The sequence below is a fragment of the Scyliorhinus canicula genome, chromosome 3 (genome assembly GCF_902713615.1).
Source record: "Scyliorhinus canicula chromosome 3, sScyCan1.1, whole genome shotgun sequence".
Classification (NCBI taxonomy): Eukaryota; Metazoa; Chordata; class Chondrichthyes; order Carcharhiniformes; family Scyliorhinidae; genus Scyliorhinus; species Scyliorhinus canicula.
The window spans coordinates 212161050-212171391 of record NC_052148.1 but is presented as its reverse complement, the minus strand read 5'-3'; the positions used below and the strand labels follow the sequence as shown (position 1 = coordinate 212171391).

Here is a 10342-nt window from a genome sequence, read left to right as displayed (position 1 = left end):
TCATCAGGTACGTTGTGGTTTTCGTGTGGGGGGGGGGGGGAGAGGGGGGTTGTTGGTTTAGCAGCCAGTTTTTAGATTACATGTACTTCGTTAGAAGTTTCCAAGAGGAGAGCCACCTTTCCTGTGACTGCTCAGCACATCCTGACGCCGGAAATCTTGAATATCTTAAATGACCCAAGTTTCATTGCTCTCTGTGGAAGAGAATTTCAAACGCTAAGCAAACTTGGGCAACACGGTAGCATGGCGGTTAGGGGAGGGGGGAGGGGGGGGAGAGGGGGGGGTTGTTGGGTTACGGGTATAGGGTGGGTACGTGGGTTTGAGTAGGGTGATCATTGTTCGGCACAACATTGAGGGCCGAAGGGCCTGTTCTGTGCTGTACTGTTCTATGTTCTATAAACTCTGAGTGAGGAAATTCCCTTTCATCATCTTCAATGGGAATCCCCTTATTTTGAAATGTTCCCCCTAGTTCTAGGTTATCCCATAAGGGGAAAAATCCTCTCAGCATCTACCCAGTCAAGCTCCCTCAGAATTTTACATCTATCAATAGGTTCACCTCTCATTCTTCCAAACTTCAAATGAGCATAAACCCAACCAACTGAACCTGTCCTCATCCCAGGAAATAGTCTAGTGATTCTCCTTTGAACTGCACCCCATACAACTATATCCCTCCTTAAGGAGAGCAAAACTGCATGCAGTACCCCAGGTGTGGTCTCACCAATACATTTTACAGTTATAGGCAGCCAGTCTTCCCTACTGGCATGCTTTATTCCTCTTGCAATAAATGTCAACATTCCACTTGCCTTCCTGATTATTTGCTGTACCTGCATGCTATTGTTTTGTGACTCAAGTACAAGGGACAGCCATATCCATCTGTACCGCAATGTTCTGCAGTCTCTCTACATTAAGAAAATATTCTACTTTTCTATTCTTCTTGCCAAAGTGGACAAGTTCGTGTTTTCCCACATTATATTCCATATGCCAATTTTCTGCCCACTCACTTAACCTCACTTAATCTCCCTGCAGACTCTTTGTATCCTTTTCGTAACTTGCTGTCCTAACTATCTTTGCATCATCAACAAATTTGGCTACAATATACTCAGTACATTCATCCAAGTCGTTAATATAGATTGTGAATCGTTGAAATCCCAGCACTGATCCCTGTGGGATTCCACTCATTACAGTTTGCCAGCCTGAAAATAAAATAATTAATTTATTCTCATTCGTTTCTTGTTAGTTAGCCAATTCTCTATCCATGCTAATTTATTAACTCCAAAGCCATGAGCTTTTATGTTGTGAAACACCCTTTCATGTGGCATCTTATTGAATGCCTTTTTGAATTTGAACACACTATGGGCGGGATTTACTGACTGTTCATGCCGGCTGGAAATTCTGGTCCCACGCTGGTGCATGGCTTTTCTGGCGACAAGGAGTGCTGTCAATGGAAAATCCGATTGACAACGGTGGCACCTGTAGATCCTCTATCACCGGAAAACACATGGTGGGCCCTACATCTACTGATATGCCATTCACCAACCTGCTTGTTACATCCTCAAAGAAATCTAATATATTTGTCAAAGATGATTGCCCTTTCAGAAAACCTGATCATACAATCTGCCTGATTCTATTATAACTTTCTAAAAATTCTGCCTTTACCTTCTTAACAATGGACCGTAGCATTTACCCAATGACAGATATTATTGATCCTCTGAACCAAGATTATTTCTCACTTCTGTATAATCTCATCCTTTATTAACAGAGATACCCCATCTCCTTTTCCTTTCTTCCTGTCTTTCTGAAATGTCAAATACCCTTGACTATTCAGGTCTTAGGTGTCATCATTTTGCACTAAAATCTCTGGCTGGGATTTTCTATCCTTGTCTTGGTGGGAACTGCTGCTCAGAATATAGTGGCCCAGCCAAACATTCATTAACTTTCAGTGGGACTGGAGGATCCCGATGATGGGCATACCTGTAAAATCCTGCCCTTAGTAATGACTATCATATCACTCTGATTTATTATTATTTTTGCAATTAAATGATCAGTCTTGTTATGAATGCTTCATTCATTGAGATGATGAGCCATTAATTCTGTATTTTTTTGAACCATTCTTCCTGACTCTGACCATATTGCCTGTTGCAAACTTACATTTACACAGAAAAACAGAAAACGCTGTAAAATCTCAGCAGGTCTTACAGCATCTATGGAGAGAGAACAGATTAATGTTTTGAATCTGGATCACTGTTAGTCAAAGCTTCATCAGAGCTCTGATAAAGAGTCATCCAGATTTGAAGCATCAGATTTGTTCTCTCTCCATAGAGGCTGTCCGACCTGTTGAGATTTTCCAGCATTTCTTGTTCTTGTTTCAGATTCCAGCATTCACAGTAGTTTATTTTTATCTTAGCTTTCTCCTCTCTGTGATTTCCTGTCGCACACTGGTCATCATTACATATGTCATTACCATGTATTATTGCCTTGTCCTTTCTCTTTAGCCTTCCAACGCTCCACCACTATTTAGTTTAAACTCCCCCTACAACGCTAATTGTACAATTCACTATGGCACTGGTTCCAGTGCAGTTCAAGTAAAGGCTGTCCCAATGGTACAGCTTCCTCTTTCCCTGTACTGATGCCAGTGCCCCAGGAATTGAAACCCATTTCTCCCACAATAATCTTTCAGCAACTCATTAGCACAATGGGCTAAACAGCTGGCTTGTAATGCAGAACAAGGCCAGCAGCGCAGGTTGAATTCCCGTAGCGGCCTCCCTGAACAGGTGCCGGTATATGGCGACTAAGGGCTTTTCACAGTAACTTCATTGAAGCCTACTTGTGACAATAAGCGATTATTATTATTAACTCTCTGATCTTATTTAACCTATGCTGATTTGCTCATGGCTCAATGGTTACTACCTCTGTGGCTCTGCTTTTTAATTTAACCCGCAGTTTCTCAACCTCAGCAAAGCATCTTCCGTAGGCCTACCTATGTCATTGGTATCCAGATGACACAAAACACATCGCCACTCCTTCCTCACTGAATTTAGGTACAATACAAATATTCCTTGCCACACCAAAACCAAGATTTAAATCTGAGTCATCAAGTTTTTGTACGACCCTCTGTTCGCATAATTGAAGCCTTTCTTTGTTGAGTTCAAATTTCCTTTCTCATTTGTCTTGTCCTCGTTCCTCTCTTTTCTCTCTCTCTCTTTCCCGATGAAACTTTGCAGCTTTGCTTTTCTTTTTCACTTTGGAATTCAAGTTTTTGGAATATTTTGCAACTTCGTTCTTGCTTCTTCCTATCTCTTCAAATAAAGTTTTTTTTTCATTTCACTTTCTTTTTTGAAGTTCTTGCTCTCCTCTAACACTAGTATAAGTTGATACATTTATAGTTGAATTCTAGTTAACACACCCTGAGTGGTATCAGGATTACCATTTGCTTCCCCAAGGTTCAGGTGTTCAGCCAATGGGTGTGATTTAACCACCTCATTGCACCCAGTGCATATCTGGGCACGCCGGTTAAATAACGGGAAATGCCAAAATCAAGTATTGCACCGGATGGGAATCAGTTTGCTAACTAACCGAGTTCCGGATCAACCCAAATATGGCAAGCAAATCACTAACCCTCATTTTCATTCATTTCCATTTCATTCGTGTAATTGAAGCCAAATGCAATGACCTCCTGGAAATTAACCAGCTCCCCAGCAAGAAATCACGCAGGCCTCATTTAGTACTCCTTTTTAAAAAGGTGATGCTGGCGCAATGGCTACTGAGGGGAACTGAGGATTACGTAGCCGTTTCCATTTCCAAGCATGCAGCTCAAGGGCACCTGCCCCAGTGTGAGCAACTGAAGGCTATTGTGAATGAAGAATTAGCCTTGTTCGCTGTGAGAGCACTTTCCAGCTGCAGGTTGTGTTTGCTGCTTGCTCCTGCTGGTGGTTGCAGATTTCTGGAGGCTGCTGTAACTGGGAGTTTGTTTGCTGCTTGCTGATACCTTTTCCTGCTTGCCTGATGCCTCTTCCCCTTTGGTTTACTTGCTGCTTTCTGGTTGGAGGGAAGGAAGAAAGAAGGTAGTTACCTTTCGGTCTCTTTTACCTGGCATGAAGCGGGGAGAGGATTTTGGCAGGCCTAAGACCAGGCTGAGGATACAGGAGGGCTTGATCGAGCAGTTTGTTGATGTCCTTTTGATGCCTGTTTTGTGTGTTGACTATCTGTTCTGGACTTGTGGGTCACGGTTAATGCCCCCTGTGCAGGGTTATGTTGGAAAATCAGACACTGATACTGGGGGGGGGGGGGGGGGGGCAGCGGCCCAACTCGATTGTGCAGCCCGGAGGTTGTGTCAAGACACTTTCAATAACTACCGATGATTTTTTATGTTCAGTAGCTATTTGCTGCTCCCGTTATGGGAGCCGTGCGAGTCCCTGGTGTTTGGTCGATGTTTGTCGGGGGGGTGGAATTGTATGATGGATACCATGTAACAGCAGATTTTCCTTTAGCCAGTTGCAGCCCCTCCTGCCTCTATAATTAGAATGCGGCACAGTAGTACAGTGGTTAACACAGTTGCTTCACAGCGCCAGGGTCCCAGGTTCGATTCCCACGAGGGTCACTATCTGTGCGGAGTCTGCATGCTCTCACCGTATCTGCATGGATTTCCTCCAGGTGCTCCAGTTTCCCCCCACAAGTCCCGAAAGACGTGCTTGATAGGTGAATTGGCCATTCTGAATTCTCCCTCTGTGTACCCGAACAGGCGTCGGAGTGTGGTGACTAGGGGCTTTTCATAGTAACTTCATTGCAGTGTTAATGTAAGCCTACTCGTGACAATAATAAAGATTATATTATATTATAGCCTGGGAGTCACTGGAAGACATTGCCAGTGCTGGAGAGGGGAAGGTGGTTTTCACTCTCTCTCCCTCCTCCGCCATGCTCTATGTTAGTGCAACCTTCCGGTGGTTGGCTCAGAGTCGGCATTTGCTGATGCAGGTCCACTGTCAGGACTGTGGGGGTGGGGGAGGAGCCATTTTTGCACCGTTGACAGGGTATTGCTCTTTTGCCTAGCGGCTTTGTGCTTGCTTGCTGTAACTCCTCTCGCTTCTACAGCTTGGATCACGGCCGGTTACCAGTGCTGGAGAAGGGGTGGGGTGTCTCTCTCCTTCCGCTATGCCCCATGTCGGCGTGACTTTTTCCGATGGTCTGGGCTGCTCGCTGTCACGCACATGGATTCTAACTAGCATTCACGGACAATCATTCATGCATATACTCTTTAAGCACGGACACTCTCATCGATAGGCACGCACTGACGTACTCACATGTTTCCCAGTATAAACATTGGGAGCCTTTCCACCGATGTAGGTCTGCTGTTGGGGCCGTGGGGGGGTGTTCACTGACTGGGCAGCTTTGGTATAGCATCCTTTTTGTTTTTTTGTCTCAATTTTGTCTTTGGTGTGCAGCTGTCTGCCTTCCTGAGCTGCCCTCCTTACATTCCTGCCTGTTTTGTGTTTTTTTTCAGTGCACGCTGCCAGTCAACGGGTGGGGTGTTCACTCTCCCCTTTCGCTTGATCCATGTTAGTGTCCTTTTCCGGTGGTTTGAGTCACTTCTTGGCATCCTCTCATCAATGTAGCTCCGATGCTGATGCTGTGCTGGGGGGAGAGACTGAGCTCAGGGGCCCTATGTGTCCAGAACGCAACTCAATTTTAAGCAAGAAGATGCTGTGGGACCTAATGCGCAATATTGATCCAAATGGGCCACCTGATAACGTCACTGAAGAAATGTTTTGCAGAATAGCCAATGCTTTTTTTGATGGTGTGGTGAGTGATGCATTTAACTGGATGTGACCACGGGTTAAACACGCAGGAAGTCAAGGATGTTTAACTGCACCTTGAGCGCCAGTGGAATATGTGGATGCCAAGATTTAGTTTCAGTGAGACTAGGCCTTGCGGGAGGGCCTGCACAGCTGCAGCTTCTGGATGGAGAATGGCACTGATACGTGGAAAAAGTCACACATTGATAGACAGATCATTTCTGAAACAAAGCTCTGGACATGACAACACATTCTCAAGCTTATTGATTAATTGATTGATTGATTTGATTTATGGACACATGTACCGAAGTACAGTGAGCAGCCAAGAGAACATACACAGTACATACATAGTAGACAAAAAAGAATAATAGACAGAGTACATTGACAAATAGTAATTGGTTACAGTGTGGATCAAGGGGCCAAACAAAGCAAATACATGAGGAAGTGCAGCATAGGGCATCATGGATAATGTTCTTACAGGGAACAGATCAGTCTGAGGGAGAGTCGTTGAGGAGTCTAGTAGCTGTGGGGAAGAAATGGTTCCTATGTCTGGATGTTCGGGTCTTCAGACTTCTGTATCTTTTGCCTGATGGAAGGGTCTGGAAGAGGGCAAAGCCTGGGTGGGAGGGGTCTCTGATAATGCTGTCTGCTTTCCTGAGGCAGCGGGAGGTGTATACAGAATCAATGGGAGGGTGGCAAGCTTGTGTGTTGCATTAGGCTGAGTTCACCACACTCTGCAGTTTCTTTCGATCTTGGGCCGAGCAGCTGTTATATCAAGTTGTGATGCAGCCGGATAGGATGTTCTCTATCCTCTATTTCTGTTGAGGAACATGCGAGGGGTGATATCGTATGGTTGCTTTTTTTCTGATTAATGCTGAGATAGCTTTGGATTGGTCCCAATACGGAACGTTTCCTTGTTGTTTAATGGTTATTGTGATATGTGGAATGTTATGGAGTTAATATTCAAATCTTTGTTACTGTTGACCATTTAATAATCAAAATATTCTCAAGTGGCTTCTTGTGGGTACACGTATCATGTTTCAGATGATGATTATTGCATCACATTTCAAGCAAACTTTGAAGCCTGTACAGTTTGCCGCAACTATAGAAGCGTCAGCGCCATAGAGGCAGCAGCCAACATTCAAACACTCAAGAGACGGGCTTCAGCGCTGGGGACATCCTCGCAATCAAAGGGTAAGTGTGTGGATCGGTAAGGGTACCTGAGCACTCTCTCCCTAATGTTCCCCATAGTGGTCTGGGGAATAGGGGCACTGCTGCGGCTGGGGGTGAGTGTACAGAGCAAGGTTCTCCAGCACAACTGGCTCGCTGGATGGCACTCTGAGAGAAGGCGGGACGCATAAGAGGTTTGGGTGATTTCAGGATCCTGGGGTGGAATCCCTAACTGATTGTTTCTCTCCTTCTCCAATTCCTTACAGATATAACAATATGGCTGATACTGTCAGTCAAGCAAAGACTGCCCTCGCGGCGCTGGTGGCAGCCGAGGCAGACAGACGACAGAGTGCAGCAGCAGCATCAACGCAGACTGTAGGTAACACCCCAGGTGCAGGGGGCTACCGCACACCCTGAAGACCCGGCCGCCTATCAGGCTGAGGAGGAACCCAGTCGAGGATGCCAACGACGGCCCAAGATGTACAGGCATTGTTGGTCTTTGGAGCATATGCCACAAGACACTCCATCCCAACAAAGAGACAGAGCGGCACCTGTGTCATGTCCTCGTGGACTTTACTCCCCTGGACGAGGAGGAAGACACCTGATCCCGATGGCCGTGAAGGTCACTGCAGCCCTGAACGTCTATGTAACCGGCTCATCCAGGGCTTGAGTGGGGACTTGTGCAGCATTTCCTAATTTCCCAAGCTACAGACCACATCCATGAGCTCACGGATGCCCTGTATGCCCAGGCTTCAGATTTGATCAACTTTGAGCTGGACCAGGCCCACCTGGATGTAGAGCTTGTGTATGACTGCCACCTCCTTATCATGCATGTCGGTGCATGTTTGCCAGGGAAAGGGCAGCACGGTGGCGCAGTAGATTAGCCCTGCTGCATCATGGCGCCGAGGTCCCAGGTACGATCCTGGCTCTGGGTCACTGTCCATGTGGAGTTTGCACATTCTCCCTGTGTTTGCATGGGTTTCGCCCCCACAACCCAAAAGATGTGCAGGCTAGGTGGATTGGCCACACTAAATTGCCCCTTAATTGGAAAAAATGAATTGAATACTCTAAAACTCTAAACACTTGGCGATCCCTGGCGTCTTCCAGGATTATGGGATGGCTCTTGAAGGATAAGTGGTATCCGCTAATGTTCTGGCTAATGACGTCAGCGCACAGGCCAGAGAATGAGGAGGAGACATGATATAATGAGGAGCATGTTGTCACATGTGCTGTCATTGAGCGGTGCATCAGATTGCTTAAAATGTGGTTCCCATATCTGGACCGGTCTTGTGGTGCACTGGAGTACACTCCCAAAGGGTCTCCCACTTTATGATGGTCCGCTATCTCCTCCAATACCTGGTACGGCAGTGGAACAATATGCAGGAGGAGGAGAAACATGCGCTGTTTTGTTGCACTTTGTGGTAATATGTTGTTACGCTTTGCCTCGTACTCCAGAATGGTTTGATGGTGTGATGATAAAAAAATCACCAATCTCTAGGTGATTGAAGCAAAACTGATTTACTGAATAACAATTAAATTAGAGTTTACACACTCTACAGAGCTATAGCTATCAATAAAGTAAGACTGAGTCTGTTAAAAAATAATCTATGATTAAGCATTAATTAATAAAGTCCACGTGCCACTCCTCTCTAATCTAAACTAGTCCTGGTTGTGATCTATTTCTCTCGTCTGCTAACGCTACCCAAGATTTCCTGAGCTTTGATATTTATATTGGGAACTGGTGGTGCCCTCTAGTGTTTGAATTACACTGAGATGAAATAATTAGCCCTTTACTGTTGTGCCTATATACATATCATTACAGCAGCCTCGTCTGAGGAGCACCCATACCAGGAGGGACTTGTGGAGGATCCCGGTCGAAACCACCTACACTCGGGATAATTCAATCATCCTACAGGGCATTAGAATAAGAATGGTGACCCACGTCACAGAAACCATGGCTCCAGCCTGTCTGTAGGGGATTCATTGTCCAGCTCCGAGCAGGGAATTATGGTGAATTATACTGTATTATAATTCACATTGTATTGCATTGCATTATATTCTGTCCTTGTGGGCTCTGTATGTGAGCCGTTACGCGGCTCTGCCCATAGGGGGAGATGAGGAGCTTGTACAGGGCTCCACCCTTGGCTCCGCCCATGGCTCTGTCCATGGCCCCTCCCACTACTGGAAGTATAAAGTGCGGCAGCCGTAAACCTGCTCTCAGTTCCTCTGGTCGCAGGCAGGCTCAGTTGTAAGACTATTAAAACCACAGTTTACTTCCAATCGTGTCTCTAGTGAATTGATGGTCACATCAGGAATAAAAACACATTAACACCCCATCAAGGAGTTCATGTTAAGGGGAATATTCTGAACAGGATACGGGAAATTGTAAAGATGCATTGTATTAGTAAATCGTTTTCCCATTGAGGGGAACAGAAAATTATGCCTATTGATCACCTTATATTGTTCGGAATAAATCGATGATGTCAATGCCTGCTTGTAACTCTGAAAGAACTTTAAACATATATGCATGTAACCCTAAATATGATCAGAGCTGACTTTTGCGAGCTAAGGGTAGCAGCAGAATCTGTCTCTCCTGTGTGCACACAGCAATTTCGAATAAATGCAATTTTTACAACACTACGTGGTCGAGAAAAGACTCTCAGTATTCCTTCCCTCCAACAGACTTGTACATACCATTATAAAATAAATTGCTGATGTCCCCAATATGTGCATGTGGTAACCACAACCATCCATTCGTATTGCGCAGTTTGGGGTAGTAGATTCCTTCACACAGGCATCCAGGGATTGCCAGACACATTGCATACACCCAATGACTGATAAATGAACCAAATCAGCCAATGATCATTGAATTTACAGTGCAGAAGGAGGCCATTCAGTCCATCGAGTCTGTAACAGCCTGGGCAGCATTATGGCACAGGGGTTAGCATTGCGGCCTCATGGTGCCGAGGTCCCAGGTTCGATCCCGGCCCTGGGTCACTATCCATGTGGAGTTTGCACATTCTCCTTGTGTTTGCTTGGGTTTCCCACAACCCAAAAGATGTGCAGGGTAGGTGGATTGCCCATGCTAAATTGCCTCTTGTTTGGAAAAAAAATTAATTAGGTATTCTAAGTTTATTTCTTTTAAAAAGAGTCTGCACCGGCTCTTGGAAAGAGCACCCCACTTAAGCCCATACCTCCACCTTATCCCCACACCTCCTAATCATTTTTGGACACTAATAGCATGGAGCGCGTCGGGTAGGACCTACTGCCAGTGAGAGGTCGGGAGATTCCTGGACCGGAGGGTCAGTAGGACGGTCTTCCAGACCGTCACGTTCTCCCTCTCCACCTGCCCGTTCCCCCTGGGGTTGTAGCTGGTAGTCCTGCTC

The 10342-nt window shown here is 45.7% G+C and overlaps 1 long non-coding RNA gene across 1 annotated transcript; it reads left to right on the top strand.

Annotated features, from left to right (window-relative positions):
• Positions 1-5374: 5374 nt before the first annotated feature.
• LOC119963750 lies at positions 5375-7891 on the top strand. The gene is made up of 3 exons (XR_005460148.1): positions 5375-5793; positions 6831-6980; positions 7223-7891. It is a non-coding gene; the product is annotated as an uncharacterized LOC119963750 (long non-coding RNA).
• The last annotated feature ends 2451 nt before the right edge of the window (positions 7892-10342 follow it).